The sequence below is a fragment of the Oncorhynchus mykiss genome, chromosome 14 (assembly GCF_013265735.2).
Source record: "Oncorhynchus mykiss isolate Arlee chromosome 14, USDA_OmykA_1.1, whole genome shotgun sequence".
NCBI classification, from domain to species: Eukaryota; Metazoa; Chordata; class Actinopteri; order Salmoniformes; family Salmonidae; genus Oncorhynchus; species Oncorhynchus mykiss.
In genome coordinates this window covers 10,809,062-10,823,668 of record NC_048578.1, presented here as the reverse complement: position 1 = coordinate 10,823,668, position 14,607 = coordinate 10,809,062, and the positions used below count along the sequence as shown (strand labels likewise).

The 14,607-nt window shown below is 39.7% G+C and overlaps 1 protein-coding gene across 1 annotated transcript in view; it reads right to left on the bottom strand.

Moving 5' to 3' along the window:
- mrpl11 (mitochondrial ribosomal protein L11) overlaps positions 1-14,037 on the bottom strand; it is a 61,900-nt gene extending 47,863 nt beyond the window's left edge. The window contains exon 1 of the mRNA XM_021561147.2: positions 13,894-14,037. The gene's annotated coding sequence lies outside the window, so the exon portion shown is untranslated. The remainder of the gene's footprint in view (positions 1-13,893) is intronic.
- Between the last annotated feature and the right edge of the window lie 570 nt (positions 14,038-14,607).

The following is a 14,607-nucleotide window of genomic DNA, read 5'->3' as shown; positions in this document are numbered from 1 at the left end:
TGACAGGGAGAGAGGAGCTGTGGCACAGCTGAAAGAGGACAACCCTGATCTCACAGCTTACCACTGCATCATTCAGTCTGTCCTGTTCACCAATATGTCAGAAGAGTATGCTGAAGTGATGAATACAGTGATGAAACTCATTAACCTCATCAACATCACCTGCTGAGAAAATTCCTGAAAGAAGTTGAGGCAAATGAAGTACTGCTGCACAACAACGTAAGATGGCTCAGTAAAGGCAGGGTGTTGGAACATTGTGGTCCATTCGAAAATAAATAACAGCTTTCGTAGTACAGCTCAGGAGTCAGAAGACAACAGTTTCAACTTTTTTTGCAAGACGAGAGCAAAATTGATGTTGATTTTTTGGTAGACATCACACCTTAATGAGCTCAACGTGAAACTATAGGGCAAGAACAATTCCGTTTGTGATTTGATGACATCAGTCAGCTCCTTCCAGAGAAAACAAGGAGACTGTGCACACTCCCCAAAAGTGCAGGAACAGATTCAGGGTGAGAGAGATGTTTCTCCTCATGTTGACTTCATAGATACACTGATTGGAAACTTCAGAAAAATGGCTTTGACAGCTTCAGCCTTGGACAACAGCTCCTTCTTCTACTTGAGAATCCATTCCTCATCACAGATGTCAGGGGATTTTCAAAAGGAGGTGACACAGACCTTCAAGTGGGCACATGCTGGATCTCTACAGATGGAACTGATTGATCTGCAAGCAAATGTTGCAGAGAGAGCACTTTCAACTAACTGATCATGACACTTTCTGTCTGCAGGCTGGTGAGACCAGGGAAAACAAAGTAGCACTACACACCTTGACCATGTTTGGCTACACATACAGTTGTGAGTCTTTTCTCTCCACTATGAACATCATTAACAATAAGTACCGTTCTAGACACACCAATGAGCACCTACAGTTGAAGTCGGAAGTTTACATACACTTAGGTTGGAGTCATTAAAACTCGTTTTTCAACTGCAGTTTCTGTAAGTTGGTTTAGACATCTACTTTGTGATGACACAAGTAATTTTTCCAACAATTGTTTACAGACAGATTATTTCACTCCTAACTCACTGTATCACAATTCAAGTGGGTCAGAAGTTTACTGTGCCTTTAAATTCTTATGGTATAGGGGACGCTTGCATCCCAACTGGCCAAAAACCAGGGAAAATGCAGCGCGGCAAATTCAAATAAATTGATATAAAAATCTAACTTTCATTAAATCACACATAAGATACTAAATTAAAGCTACACTCATTGTGAATCCAGCCAACATGTCAGATTTTAAAAAGGCTTTTCAAAAAAAAAGCAGAAAGCATAAGAAGCTATTATCTGATGATAGCACAACAGTAAACAAAGAGAGTAGCATATTTCAACCCTGCAGGCGCTACACAAAACGAAGAAATAAAATATAAAACATGCCTTACCTTTGACAAGCTTCTTTTGTTAGCACTCCCATATGTCCCAGAAACATAACAATTGGTCCTTTTGTTCCATTAATTCCTTCCATATATATCCAAAATGTCAATTTATTTGACCCGTTTGATCCAGAAAAAAAAACAGCTTCCAAAATGCGCAACGTCACTACAAAATATTTCAAAAGTTGCCTATAAACTTTGGAAAAATATTTCAAACTACTCTTGTAATACAACTTTCAGTATTTTTAAACGTTAATAATCGATCAAATTGAAGACGGGTCTATCTGTGTGCAATACAGGAAGACAACAAACCAAGCTACTTTTCAAGTCTTGCGCAACTCTTAACAGTGTTACGCAGTTCCTAGGTGGCCCTACTTCTTCATTGCACAAATGAATAACCTCAAACAAATTCCAAAGACTGGTGACATCCAGTGGAAGCAGTAGGAACTGAAAACAAGTTCCTAAGAAATATTGTTTGCCAATGAGAACTCAGTGAACAGACAGAGATCTAAAAAAAAAAATCTGAACGGTTAGTCCTCGGGGTTTTGCCTGCTACATAAATTCTGTTATACTCACAGACATGATTCAAACAGTTTTAGAAACTGTTTAGAAAGAGTGTTTTACATCCAAATATATGAATAATATGCATATCTTATATTCTTGGCATGAGTAGCAGGAATTTGAAATTGGGCACGCAATTTATCCAAAAGTGAAAATGCTGCCCCCTATACCTTAAGTTAAACAGCTCGGGAAATTCCATAAAATGATGTCATGGCTTTAGAAGCTTCTGATATGCTACTCGACATCATTTGAGTCAATTGGAGGTGTACCTTTGGATGTATTTCAAGGCCTACCGTCAAACTCAGTGCCTCTTTGCTCGACATCATGGGAAAATCAAAATAAATCAGCCAAGATCTCAGAAAAACAATAGTAGACCTCCACAAGTCTGGTTCATCCTTGGGAGCAATTTCCAAATGCCAAAGGTAAATGTTGGGTTGTTATTTTACCTGAAATGCATGTTCCTTTTTTTTTTGCTGGATTTTTACCCATTGAGTCATACAAAATCGTTTGTTCTCTACTCCGACAACTAATCCACCGATAAAAGGGAAAACGTCATTAGTTTTTAGTTAGTTCATTGATTAATTTATCCTTGTTAATTAATCTATTTTTCTTCCGTGGATTTGGAGGTGAAATGGAAATGAATGAGGGTAAACTAACAGCGGTGGCAGGTGTGGTGAAGTTCTCGTAGTCTGTGACGGTAGGATTGACATTTTTCGAGAAAACGGACTCCTGCCTTTTGCTGATCCCTAATGGTGTTTCAGGGTGGGTGAAAACAGAGTTGGGTGCTGTGGAATCAGTGAAGGTAACCGAAAGTGGTCTTGTGATAATTGCGTTTTGCTCTCAAAAGGGTGCCAGTAAATGTGAAAGTAGACCAACAGAAACGAAAGATGCCCAGTGTTTGTGATGCTTGTCTTTTGTTGCGACGCAGAAAGGGTGGCATGAGTTGTGAAACAGAAGAGTCATTGTCTGTTCTTTTGAGTTTTGATGTTGAGTCTTTGCCTGACAAAGTGATGTTAGGATATTTCAGTTGTCCCGTACAAGCTTTCGTCCCAAATCCATTACATTGTTACAGGTGTCAAGCTTATGGCATGTGGCTGCAGAGTGTAGGAGGGAAGTTCCTAGGTGTGAGAAGTGTGCAGAAGGGCATGAGACAAAGGAATGTGTAGTATTGGGGGAAAGAAGCAGTATGTGTGGCTGGGGATCAGAAATGTCCGGTGCGAGAGGTTTAATAACAGGGTCAGTAGTGCAGAGGGTGTCGTATACTGAGGCAATGAAGAAAGTATAGGAAGTTGGGTCAAGGGGAGGGATCCTGAGAGGATTCGTATGAGTAGTAGATCTGTGCCAGTACAGAGAGATATGGCAATGAGTGAGTGATATATGCTTGTGTAAGATTGGCTTTTAGCATTCACAGCAACGGTTCTCAACTGTACCGCAGAAAATAGAGGTTGTGGTGGCAGCTGCATAGAAGTATTTGGGTGTACAAGATTTGACTTCAGAAGAGTTACAGGGTGTGTTGAGTGGTGGTGTCCCGTCCTTCCAGGCCGTTGGCCTGAGGTAGGACTAAATAGATTTAAATTGTGGAGTAGTGTGGAATAGGGTGGTGTGTTTATAATGAGTGTAGGGTATTTGTTTATTTTCCCCCCTCCCTTTTTCCATGCAAAGTGTAAGATACCTCTGTCTAGTTGAAGGTAATGCAACATTTATTGGACAGCAACTGACATTAATCCTCATTGAAGAAGAACTGGATTGAGTTTGGACCTCATTCATCTTTCAATCGCGTCAAGCTTCTAAAATAGAACCAAGTGTATAAGCAGTCGCCCGTTGACGCGCAAGCAGTTTGGATGAAATGACAGAACAAAACGTGTACATTTATTGTGCAACGCTCGCCCACGCAACGCTGGCAGCCTGGTCAGCATGTTAGGTAGCTAGCGTCTATGAATGGGATAGCTAGCTACTCACCAATGCATTTGTGGACCACTGTCAACTGAAACACTGTGGTCCTGCAATTCCATGGACTGCACAAGACACCAACCATAGTGTTACGTTCCCCAGCAAGAAAAACAAATAATGTTGCTCAAACAGAAGGGGGTACTAATCAAGTCACTGACAACAACCAAAATGAAATAGGTAGGCTTTTAGGAGAGGATCTGAAAAGACACTATGGGTTGTCCACGGAAAGTTCACTAGCAACAACAACAACTGGAACCTAAAAGACACTATGGGTTGTCCACGGAAAGTTCACTAGCAACATCAACTGGAACCGAAAAGACACCCACCATGAGTGCCCACTACATTTTCCCAAGAACAGGCAAACAAAATTAAAACCCACACCAAACTTAAAGACAGGAAGCAAACCAACATGTGTAGCAAAAACAAACAAAAAACAGGGAAGATCAGACAAAGGAAAGTTTTTCTAGAAAATCAAATAGGGAGTGCCAAATAAAAGGTGTTGATCCTCCACACCTGGGTCAGCACTGGTGAAACACCTTCCCACTAACGAGATGGCAACCAGCACACTGACAAAAGAGGTGACATGAATCGGTGCGCCTTATGTAATCAAGTCATAAATGGAAAAACCAAAGCCTGTAACACCTTCCCCCTTAAGACAAACATATATTCTATATTTTTGTTGGACAAGTTCTCATCACCAACAGAAAACAACAACTTCCATTGCACAACATAGCCAACTTAAATGCGTCACTACTTAAACGCGTTGCCTTCAATATAAAAATGGCATCTAGTGGATTTCAACAACTAAATACAAGACAAAACAGGCCCCCACCCCCCACTTTTCTTGCTGCCTAAAACTCACGTACTCTTCTATAACAACCAAATTGTCCTTAACACAGACATGCCTGATTTCAAGGTCAAAACGCCTGTAATATCCATAGTAACTTTCCACTAGGGATTTTCCTCAGTAGAATGGCTTCAGGGAAATTAGTGATAGCGCACATGATAGTCCAAAGCAACTGGTTACCACTGCTTGCTTTGGGCAAAGGACCAACACAAGCCAACATAAACCTGCTGAAAGGTTCATCAAAAGCAGGAATAGGCTGCAAAGGTGCAACCAGTACAGCTTGGTTCACAAACAGGTTTTACAGTAAGCCACAACATCCTATTTCAGACCAGAAGAAGTTATGCAAGATCCGGTCCATACATCTTGTTGACCCCAAGATGGCCTGCCAGACTACCATCATGACCAAACCTCAGTATCTCTTGTCGAAGCATAACTATAACAATTTAAGATACACTGGGCCAATCGTCTTGCCCAGAAGTGGCGAGAGAACGTAATTTCCTCATTAGAACACCATCTCTGTCAAAGTAACCTACATGAACTTCATCAAACTCCTCCTCTGGACGCATCTCAGCAAAGAGGGGAGAGGGAAACATCTTTGTTCTGCAATCAGCTGCTTTCTAGACATCTAAGTATCAACTGTGAGGACCCTCTTCCTTCAGCGGTCCTACAAACTCACTCACATTTGGGTTTTTCAAAGGAGAGGTCAACTCAGGAGGTTTAGCAAAATCAGGAGTCCCATAGGGCAGCGCACAATTGGCCCAGCATTTTTGGCATATTCAGGTTGTTCGACTGCAACTGCTGGTGTTGCTAGCTTTCCATTATCCTGGCTTTAATGGATTTCGCCTTTGAGTTGTCTCGCTGAAATGTGTTTTTACTCTTTCAAATGACTGCTCGATCCACACAGCAGACATTGTGGGCTAAGTTAGGAATGCTGCGTTGCATGTGTAGTGAACATTTTTACATGGCGTCATGTTACGTTATATAGGTATGCACGTCAGCTTTCACTCGGTTTTGCACATCGGCTTTAAACTAGACATTCGCCGATAGCGATGTTGGCATTTTTAGCTAATATCATCCGATTTCGATATGTTCACCGATATATTGTGCATCCCTAATATTTTTCTAATAACCCATCAGGTACTTCTAATCTGGGTTCCTTACAAAATGACAGGATTTGGCACGACCTTCCCTCCAGCCAAATTGTTTCCCAAAATGAATGAGACCCCCTTCACCAGGAGTCTAGGCCCCACTCCAACGACAACAGAACCAGAAATAAAATCAGTCTTCAACATTATACAAAGGACCTTCCATGCAACCCATCTCCACACACTGTAACCAGTTGCTGCAGTGTCAGACTAAGGCAAAACACCCTGCAAAATGAAGGACTGGGCTGCCCCAGTGTCTCTCAGTTTCTTCACTGGCTGCTTAACAGCATCACCACTCTACAAACACACAAAGCCATCTGAAACAAAGGGTTCATGCATATCTTTATTTAACTAGGCTTTTCAGTTAAGACCAAATACTTATTTACGGGGGCCTGGGATTAAAATAAATAAATACAATATAAATATAGGACAAAACACACATCACAACAAGCGAGACAACACAACACTAAATCACATTGATCCAAAATCTTGTTGAGGAGATATCCCAACCAGAGACTTAATGGGCTGGAGTGCTCCCACAAAAATTAACAGCTTTTTCCCCTTCTAATTTTTCTGCTTCAATTTAGTACACAGAGACAGTGTGCCCTTTCTCACGGCAGTAATGACAAACCTGTTTTCTGCGGATCTTTATCTTTGGGCACTGTAGAAATGGACTGAATCTCTGGATTGCTTTTTGTGTAGGGACAACTACTGGGTGCTATGTTTGTGGTCGTTTTACAGTGGGGCAAAAAAAGTATTTAGTCAGCCACCAATTGTGCAAGTTTTCCCACTTAAAAAGATGAGAGGCCTCTTAAAGAAGAAGTTACAGGTCTGTGAGAGCCAGAAATCTTGCTTGTTTGTAGGTGACCAAATACTTATTTTCCACCATAATTAGCAAATAAAAATTCATTAAAAAATCCTACAATGTGATTTTCTGAATTTCTTTTCTCATTTTGTCTGTCATAGTTGAAGTGTACCTATGATGGAAATTACAGGCCTCTCTCATCTTTAAGTGGGAGAACTTGCACAATTGGTGGCTGACTAAATACTTTTAGTTGGATGTCAGTGACAGGAATTCTAACACAAAAGTGTCGTAGAATACCCAAATATCTGGAGCTTCAGAATAGGCGATTAGAGCGACTACCATACTCATAGGAAACAAGATCCCAGACGAGCACTCATTCTGTTATGTTCCACAGCAAGAAAAAATATGTCGCTCAAATAGAAGGGGGAACTAACAAAGAGTCACTGACAACCACCAAAACGAAACAGGTGGTGTTAGGAGTGATTCTGAAAGACACGCATGGGGGTGTCCACTGAAAGTAGCAACAACAACACCGAGGTAAAGACAATTTCAAGTTAGATATTCGCGCTTTCAAACCTCAATAGCTTTCAAACCACCTGAGCCACAGACTCCAAATAAGTGCCATTATGTTGAAGAAAATTGCGCACAACATTGCACAGGTATTATTTTCATGATTTGGACATTAATTTGCTTTCCAAAGCTAATAAACATGTGGAAATGTGAGCAGCATTGTGTATTCCTAGTTTAATTAGTTAGGGAGCGTAAACAAAGTACAAACTTTTTTTTACATTCGAATTTCAATAGCTCATTGGTCATGTGACCTACTTGACTCAAACAAGGTCCAGAATGTCCACTGACTACCCTTCTATATTGCACACCTTTAAGTTTGTCTACTTTCATATCATGCTATTAGACTTAAATCTGTAAGCTTCGCAGGCCTTCATTTCACATGGGTGTTCAATTTTTTTTTTTAAGTTAACAAATATTCCAGCCTCGCAATAACTATATTTTACATGGACACTGGAAAGATCTGCAAATGGCTGTATGTGGTGTTCGACCAGAGGTGCAAATTAATTACTTAAAAAATCATACCGTGTGATTTTCTGCATTTTATTTGTAGATTCCGTCTCTCACAGTTGATGTGTACCTATGATAAAAATTACAGACCTCTACATGCTTTGTAAGTAGGAAAACCTGCAAAATCGGCAGTGTATCAAATACTTGTTTTCCCCACTGTATATATAGTGGGGCAAAAGAGTATTTAGTCAGCCACCAATTGTGCAAGTTCTCCCACTTAAAAAGATGAGAGAGGCCTGTAATTTATCATAGGTACACTTCAACTATGTGAGAAAATGAGAAAAAAAATCCAGAAAATCACATTGTAGGATTTTTTATGAATTTATTTGCAAATTATGGTGGAAAATAAGTATTTGGCCAATAACAAAAGTGTATCTCAATACGTTGTTATATACCCTTTGTTGGCAATGACAGAGGTCAAGCGTTTTCTGTAAGTCTTCACAAGGTTCACACACACTGTTGCTGGTATTTGTGCCCATTCCTCCATGCAGATCTCCTCTAGAGCAGTGATGTTTTGAGGCTGTTGCTGGGCAATGCTTCTTACGAAGCCACTCCTTCGTTGCTCGGGTGGTGTGTTTGGGATCATTGTCATGCTGAAAGACCCAGCCACGTTTTATCTTCAATGCTCTTGCTGATGGTAGGCTTTGTTATTTTGGTCCCAGCTCTCTGCAGGTCATTCACTAGGTCCCCCCGTGTGGTTCTGGGATTTTTGCTCACCGTTCTTGTGATCATTTTGACGCCACGGGGTGAGATCTTGCGTGGAGCCCCAGATCCAGGGAGATTATCAGTGGTCTTGTATGTCTTCCATGTCCTAATAATTTCTCCCACAGTTGATTTCTTCAAACCAAGCTGCTTACCTAATGCAGATTCAGTCTTCCCAGCCTGATGCAGGTCTACAATTTTGTTTCTGGCGTCCTTTGACAGCTCTTTGGTCTTGGCCATAGTGGAGTTTGGAGTGTGACTGTTTGAGGTTGTGGACAGGTGTCTTTTATATTGATAACAAGTTCAAACAGGTGCCATTAATACAGGTAACGAATGGAGGACAGAGGAGCCTCTTAAAGAAGAAGTTACAGGTCTGTGAGAGCCAGAAATCATGCTTGTAGTTGACCAAATACTTATTTTCCACCATAATTTGCAAATAAATTCATTAAAAATCCTACAATGTGATTTTTTTCTCATTTTGTCTGTCATAGTTGAAGTGTACCTATGATGAACATTACAGGCCTCTCTCATATTTTTAAGTGGGAGAACTTGCACAATTGGTGGCTGATTAAATACTTTTTTGCCCCACTGTGTGTGTGTGTGTGTGTGTGTCTGTGTATATATATACACAGTGCCTTGCGAAAGTATTCGGCCCCCTTGAACTTTGCAACCTTTTGCCACATTTCAGGCTTCAAACATAAAGATATAAAACTGTATTTTTTTTGTGAAGAATCAACAACAAGTGGGACACAATCATGCGGTGGAACGACATTTATTGGATATTTCAAACTTTTTTAACAAATCAAAAACTGAAAAATTGGGCGTGCAAAATTATTCAGCCCCTTTACTTTCAGTGCAGCAAACTCTCTCCAGAAGTTCAGTGAGGATCTCTGAATGATCCAATGTTGACCTAAATGACTAATGATGATAAATACAATCCACCTGTGTGTAATCAAGTCTCCGTATAAATGCACCTGCACTGTGATAGTCTCAGAGGTCCGTTAAAAGTGCAGAGAGCATCATGAAGAACAAGGAACACACCAGGCAGGTCCGTGATACTGTTGTGAAGAAGTTTAAAGCCGGATTTGGATGCAAAAAGATTTCCCAAGCTTTAAACATCCCAAGGAGCACTGTGCAAGCGATAATATTGAAATGGAAGGAGTATCAGACCACTGCAAATCTACCAAGACCTGGCCATCCCTCTAAACTTTCAGCTCATACAAGGAGAAGACTGATCAGAGATGCAGCCAAGAGGCCCATGATCACTCTGAATGAACTGCAGAGATCTACAGCTGAGGTGGGAGACTCTGTCCATAGGACAACAAATCAGTCGTATATTGCACAAATCTGGCCTTTATGGAAGAGTGGCAAGAAGAAAGCCATTTCTTAAAGATATCCATAAAAAGTGTCGTTTAAAGTTTGCCACAAGCCACCTGGGAGACACACCAAACATGTGGAAGAAGGTGCTCTGGTCAGATGAAACCAAAATTGAACTTTTTGGCAACAATGCAAAACGTTATGTTTGGCATAAAAGCAACACAGCTGAACACACCATCCCACTGTCAAACATGGTGGTGGCAGCATCATGGTTTGGGCCTGCTTTTCTTCAGCAGGGACAGGGAAGATGGTTAAAATTGATGGGAAGATGGATGGAGCCAAATACAGGACCATTCTGGAAGAAAACCTGATGGAGTCTGCAAAAGACCTGAGACTGGGACGGAGATTTGTCTTCCAACAAGACAATGATCCAAAACATAAAGCAAAATCTACAATGGAATGGTTCAAAAATAAACATATCCAGGTGTTAGAATGGCCAAGTCAAAGTCCAGACCTGAATCCAATCGAGAATCTGTGGAAAGAACTGAAAACTGCTGTTCACAAATGCTCTCCATCCAACCTCACTGAGCTCGAGCTGTTTTGCAAGGAGGAATGGGAAAAAAATTCAGTCTCTCGATGTGCAAAACTGATAGAAACATACCCCAAGCGACTTACAGCTGTAATCGCAGCAAAAGGTGGCGCTACAAAGTATTAACTTAAGGGGGCTGAATAATTTTGCACGCCCAATTTTTCAGTTTTTGATTTGTTAAAAAAGTTTGAAATATCCAATAAATGTCGTTCCACTTCATGATTGTGTCCCACTTGTTGTTGATTCTTCACAAAAAAATACAGTTTTATATCTTTATGTTTGAAGCCTGAAATGTGGCAAAAGGTCGCAAAGTTCAAGGGGGACGAATACTTTTGCAAGGCACTGAATATATATATTTTTAAAACTTTTTTTGCTCCTTTGCACCGCAGTATATCTTCTGCACATGTATCACTCAGTGTTTATTTGCGAAATTGTAATTATTTCGCCACTACGGCCTATTTATTGCCTTACCTCCCTAATCTTACTTCATTTGCACACACTGTATATAGACTTTTGTATTGTGTTATTGACTGTCCTACGTTTGTTTATTCCATGTGTAACTCTGTGTTGTTGTTTGTGTCACACTGCTTTGCTTTATCTTGGCCAGGTCGCAGTTGTAAATGAGAACTTGTTCTCAACTGGCTTACCTGGTTGAATAAAGGTGAGAAAAAAAAGAAAAAAAAAGAAAAAAAAAATCCTTCATGTGGGAATGTCTTATGTCCGTCCTACATTTAGTGTTGGTACATGGAATATTCCTCAACTGCATATATCATAAATTGCTATTGCAAATAGCTGACATTTTCAATCAATTCAATCTCTATTGTCATAGATTTGGTGGGCACTGTCATCTTTGTGATATAACTTTCTTTAAGCACGTACTGATGAAACTGTCACTTAATATTTTTTTCTTAAAGTCTACAAACACTCTACATTTATTCACTCTGTGATAGGGTTGGATCCTATATGCTACTTTTATTATTGTCCTGTAAATGGTTCAGTGCCTATAATTTAGGCTGTGTGTGTGTAGAATGGGGCATAAAGGAAATTACCTCTACTAATAAATTACTACTAGATTATAGTGATAAGGAAAACAGCATACAAATTTGGCTTGTGTATTCATTTGCCTATAACTAATCAGAATTCCATTATTTTTACACAAAAAAGAGAATACTTCGAAATGAGAAGATCCTGCCATGGAAAAGACGACTGGGTGGACATAAAGTGTAAAGGAGGGGAAATAACTCACACCATGCAGCAGGACACCTTCAGCTGGGGGGTCTTTGTAATGCAGGTTTGATAGTTACATTTGCAATAATGAATGGTTAGCTGTTATGTGACAATTAGGTCAAAACTCTATTTTATTTTTTTGGTGTAGATGGCCAAGGAAGTCGCACAGAACTTCTCCAACATCCCCTCCCAAATTGATATGGAATCTTCAAAAACACATGGCGCAACTGCGAAAAGAAATGGCTGAGGATATACTAAATATGTCTGGTATGTAATTTATGATATAACACAATGGATGGCTAATTCGTCATTTGTCAGACTACATTGATATTTGATATTATTTATGAAGTGTTACGCTTTGTTTAGTTTTAGATTGAATGTTATGCACGCCAACGTTGGTTTCATGTGCTGTAACAAGGAATGAAGACAAAATAGTTCAACAAAGTAAAGAACACAAACTGGAAGTGCAGTCCTTTGTTGTTGAAAATGTATGCTATACCCCATCCACACTGAAGAGGCTCTGAAATGTACATCAACCAGGGATAAAGGGAAAGTTAACACTGTGAAATGTTTCATTCTTATTTGAAGTTAAGTGTCTGTTGACATGTTGGAAAAGATTAAAGGTCTACAATTAGTTTAATTTGTCAATATTCCATTTTTTTCATTGATTTACTGGCCACCATTACTGTGGTTACATGTTCAGTATATGTATTGACCAGCAAACCCACTGCAGCCGACCTTACTGACTCACTCTCCATCCCTGCTTTGGACAATTAATAGCATGACTCTTGTACTTTTCCCTTTATGGTTGATATTAACAACGAAAAGAGATAATATCTGTCTGTCTCCAATTGTGTACCGCTGTTAAATACTGTGGAAAAATAAAAAAACAGGGAAAATAAGAACTAAGAACTACCAATTATTATAGATAAATATTAAAGGAAAGGGTAAACACTGGACTGAACCCCCTAATTGTCAAACTAATTTTAATGTACAACAATATAGAAGAGACATAGAGGTTATGCAATATGGGTGTATATACACTGAACGCTTCTTAGGTGTGTAATTGACATGACCAAGGAGCTATTGAAATTTAAAACTATGAAAAATGTATGTTAAACCATGTGATTTTACAGTACACAAACAAGTGTGTGCAATATAGACGGGTACATTCTGCAACATGTTTGAAGTCAGTAGGTCACATGACCAAGGGACTATTGAAATTTTACATTTGGAAAAATTCATGTAAAAATGTGTGAGATGAAAATTGCCTAACCAAAGGATGAGCAATGTGTAGGCCCACTAAGTGGACATTCTGAACCTTGTTTGAAGTCTCTAGGTCACATGACCAAGGAGCTATTGAAATGTTACATTGTAAAAAATTCATGTAAAATCTTGATGAAAATGGACTAACTAAAGGGTGTGCAATATAGAAGGCGAGGTCACATGACCTATTGGAATAAAAACATGTAAATTAATCAATTTAAAATAGTGCGAGATGCAAACTGACAAAAAATAAGTGTGCAATGTGTGTCTATGCCATCGGGTTAGCTAGAACCAGTTGTGAAAGTTTTAGGAGTATTGGTTAAATAACTATTGAAATTTGAAAATGTGATTTGTCACAATGTTGACGGTCCCTAGCTGCTGTTGGTGGACGTAAGGAAAACTACAGGCGAATATCCAACCTGAAACTGTTTTTTTAAACCTCTGTAACAACGGGAACCTAATAAGACACCCGCCATGAGCGCCCACTAAATGTGCCTACTAACAAACAAAATTAAAGCCCACACCAAACTTAAAGATGGGAAGCAAACCAAAAAGTTAATCAAAACGAAAGACAGGGCAGACAAATGAATGTTTTTCTATAAATCAAATAGGGAGAGAAAGACCTTCCCACTAACAAGATGTCAACGAGGTGACACAGATCAGTGGGCCCTATGTGCTAAAGTCCAACATCAAAACATAAATGGAAAAACCAAAGCCTGCAACAAAAGGAAGATGAATAACGTGGGAAATACTGATTTGAGCATTATTGCAGACACTCATACAACATTTAGTTAATAACGTTACCCTTCGCAAGTTAGTGTCAGCTTGTGCTTGCTACTTTGCGGAATAGGAAATAACGTTAGCTAGCAATCGCACGATTGAAACAAGCTAGCGAAATAAATCTACACATTAGAGATGACGAAATAGAAAAAACGTAGCTAGCAGACACTTCAATGTAAGTAACAAATTGTAATTTGTACCATACCTATCCGTTATTCAATGTCCAAAGCAGAAGAACCTTCACGTTGTAACTAATTATCAGGGCGCAGCCATCTTGGATTAACCAGACATACTGGTGAGCACGCCACCTACTGTGTTGGAGGGAAACAGGAATCGCGTTCATCTTCTTCTTCGATGAGGTTTAACGGCGGTTGGCATCCATATGCATTACCACCACCACCAAGCAAGCCCCTTATACTTTGCTTGAATTTTTTTTTATATAAACAAATACCCTACCATCTAACACTAGACTCACAAATATAAAATAAAAATCACACCACCCTACTCCACTACTTAAATCTATTTAGTCCTACCTCAGGTCAACAACCTGAAGGGATGGAACACCACCACTTAACACAACCTGTAACTCTTCTGACTTCAAGTCTCACACACCCAATAACTCTGCAGCTGCCACCACAACCTCAATTTTCTGTGACTTACATTCCATCCCTGCAGTACAGTTGATAACCATTGCTATTAATGCTAAAAATCCAATCTTACTGAAACAAATCACTTATTGGCATATCCCTCTGTACTGATACAGATCTACTACTCACACCACTCCTCTCAGGATCCCTCCCCTTGACCCATCTTCCTCCTCTTTCTTCACTGCCTCAGCATATGAAAACGTATGCACTACTCTAACCCTGGAAACCTCAACCTGCCTCTCAGAAATATGAAGTGCGAACTTCATATTTCT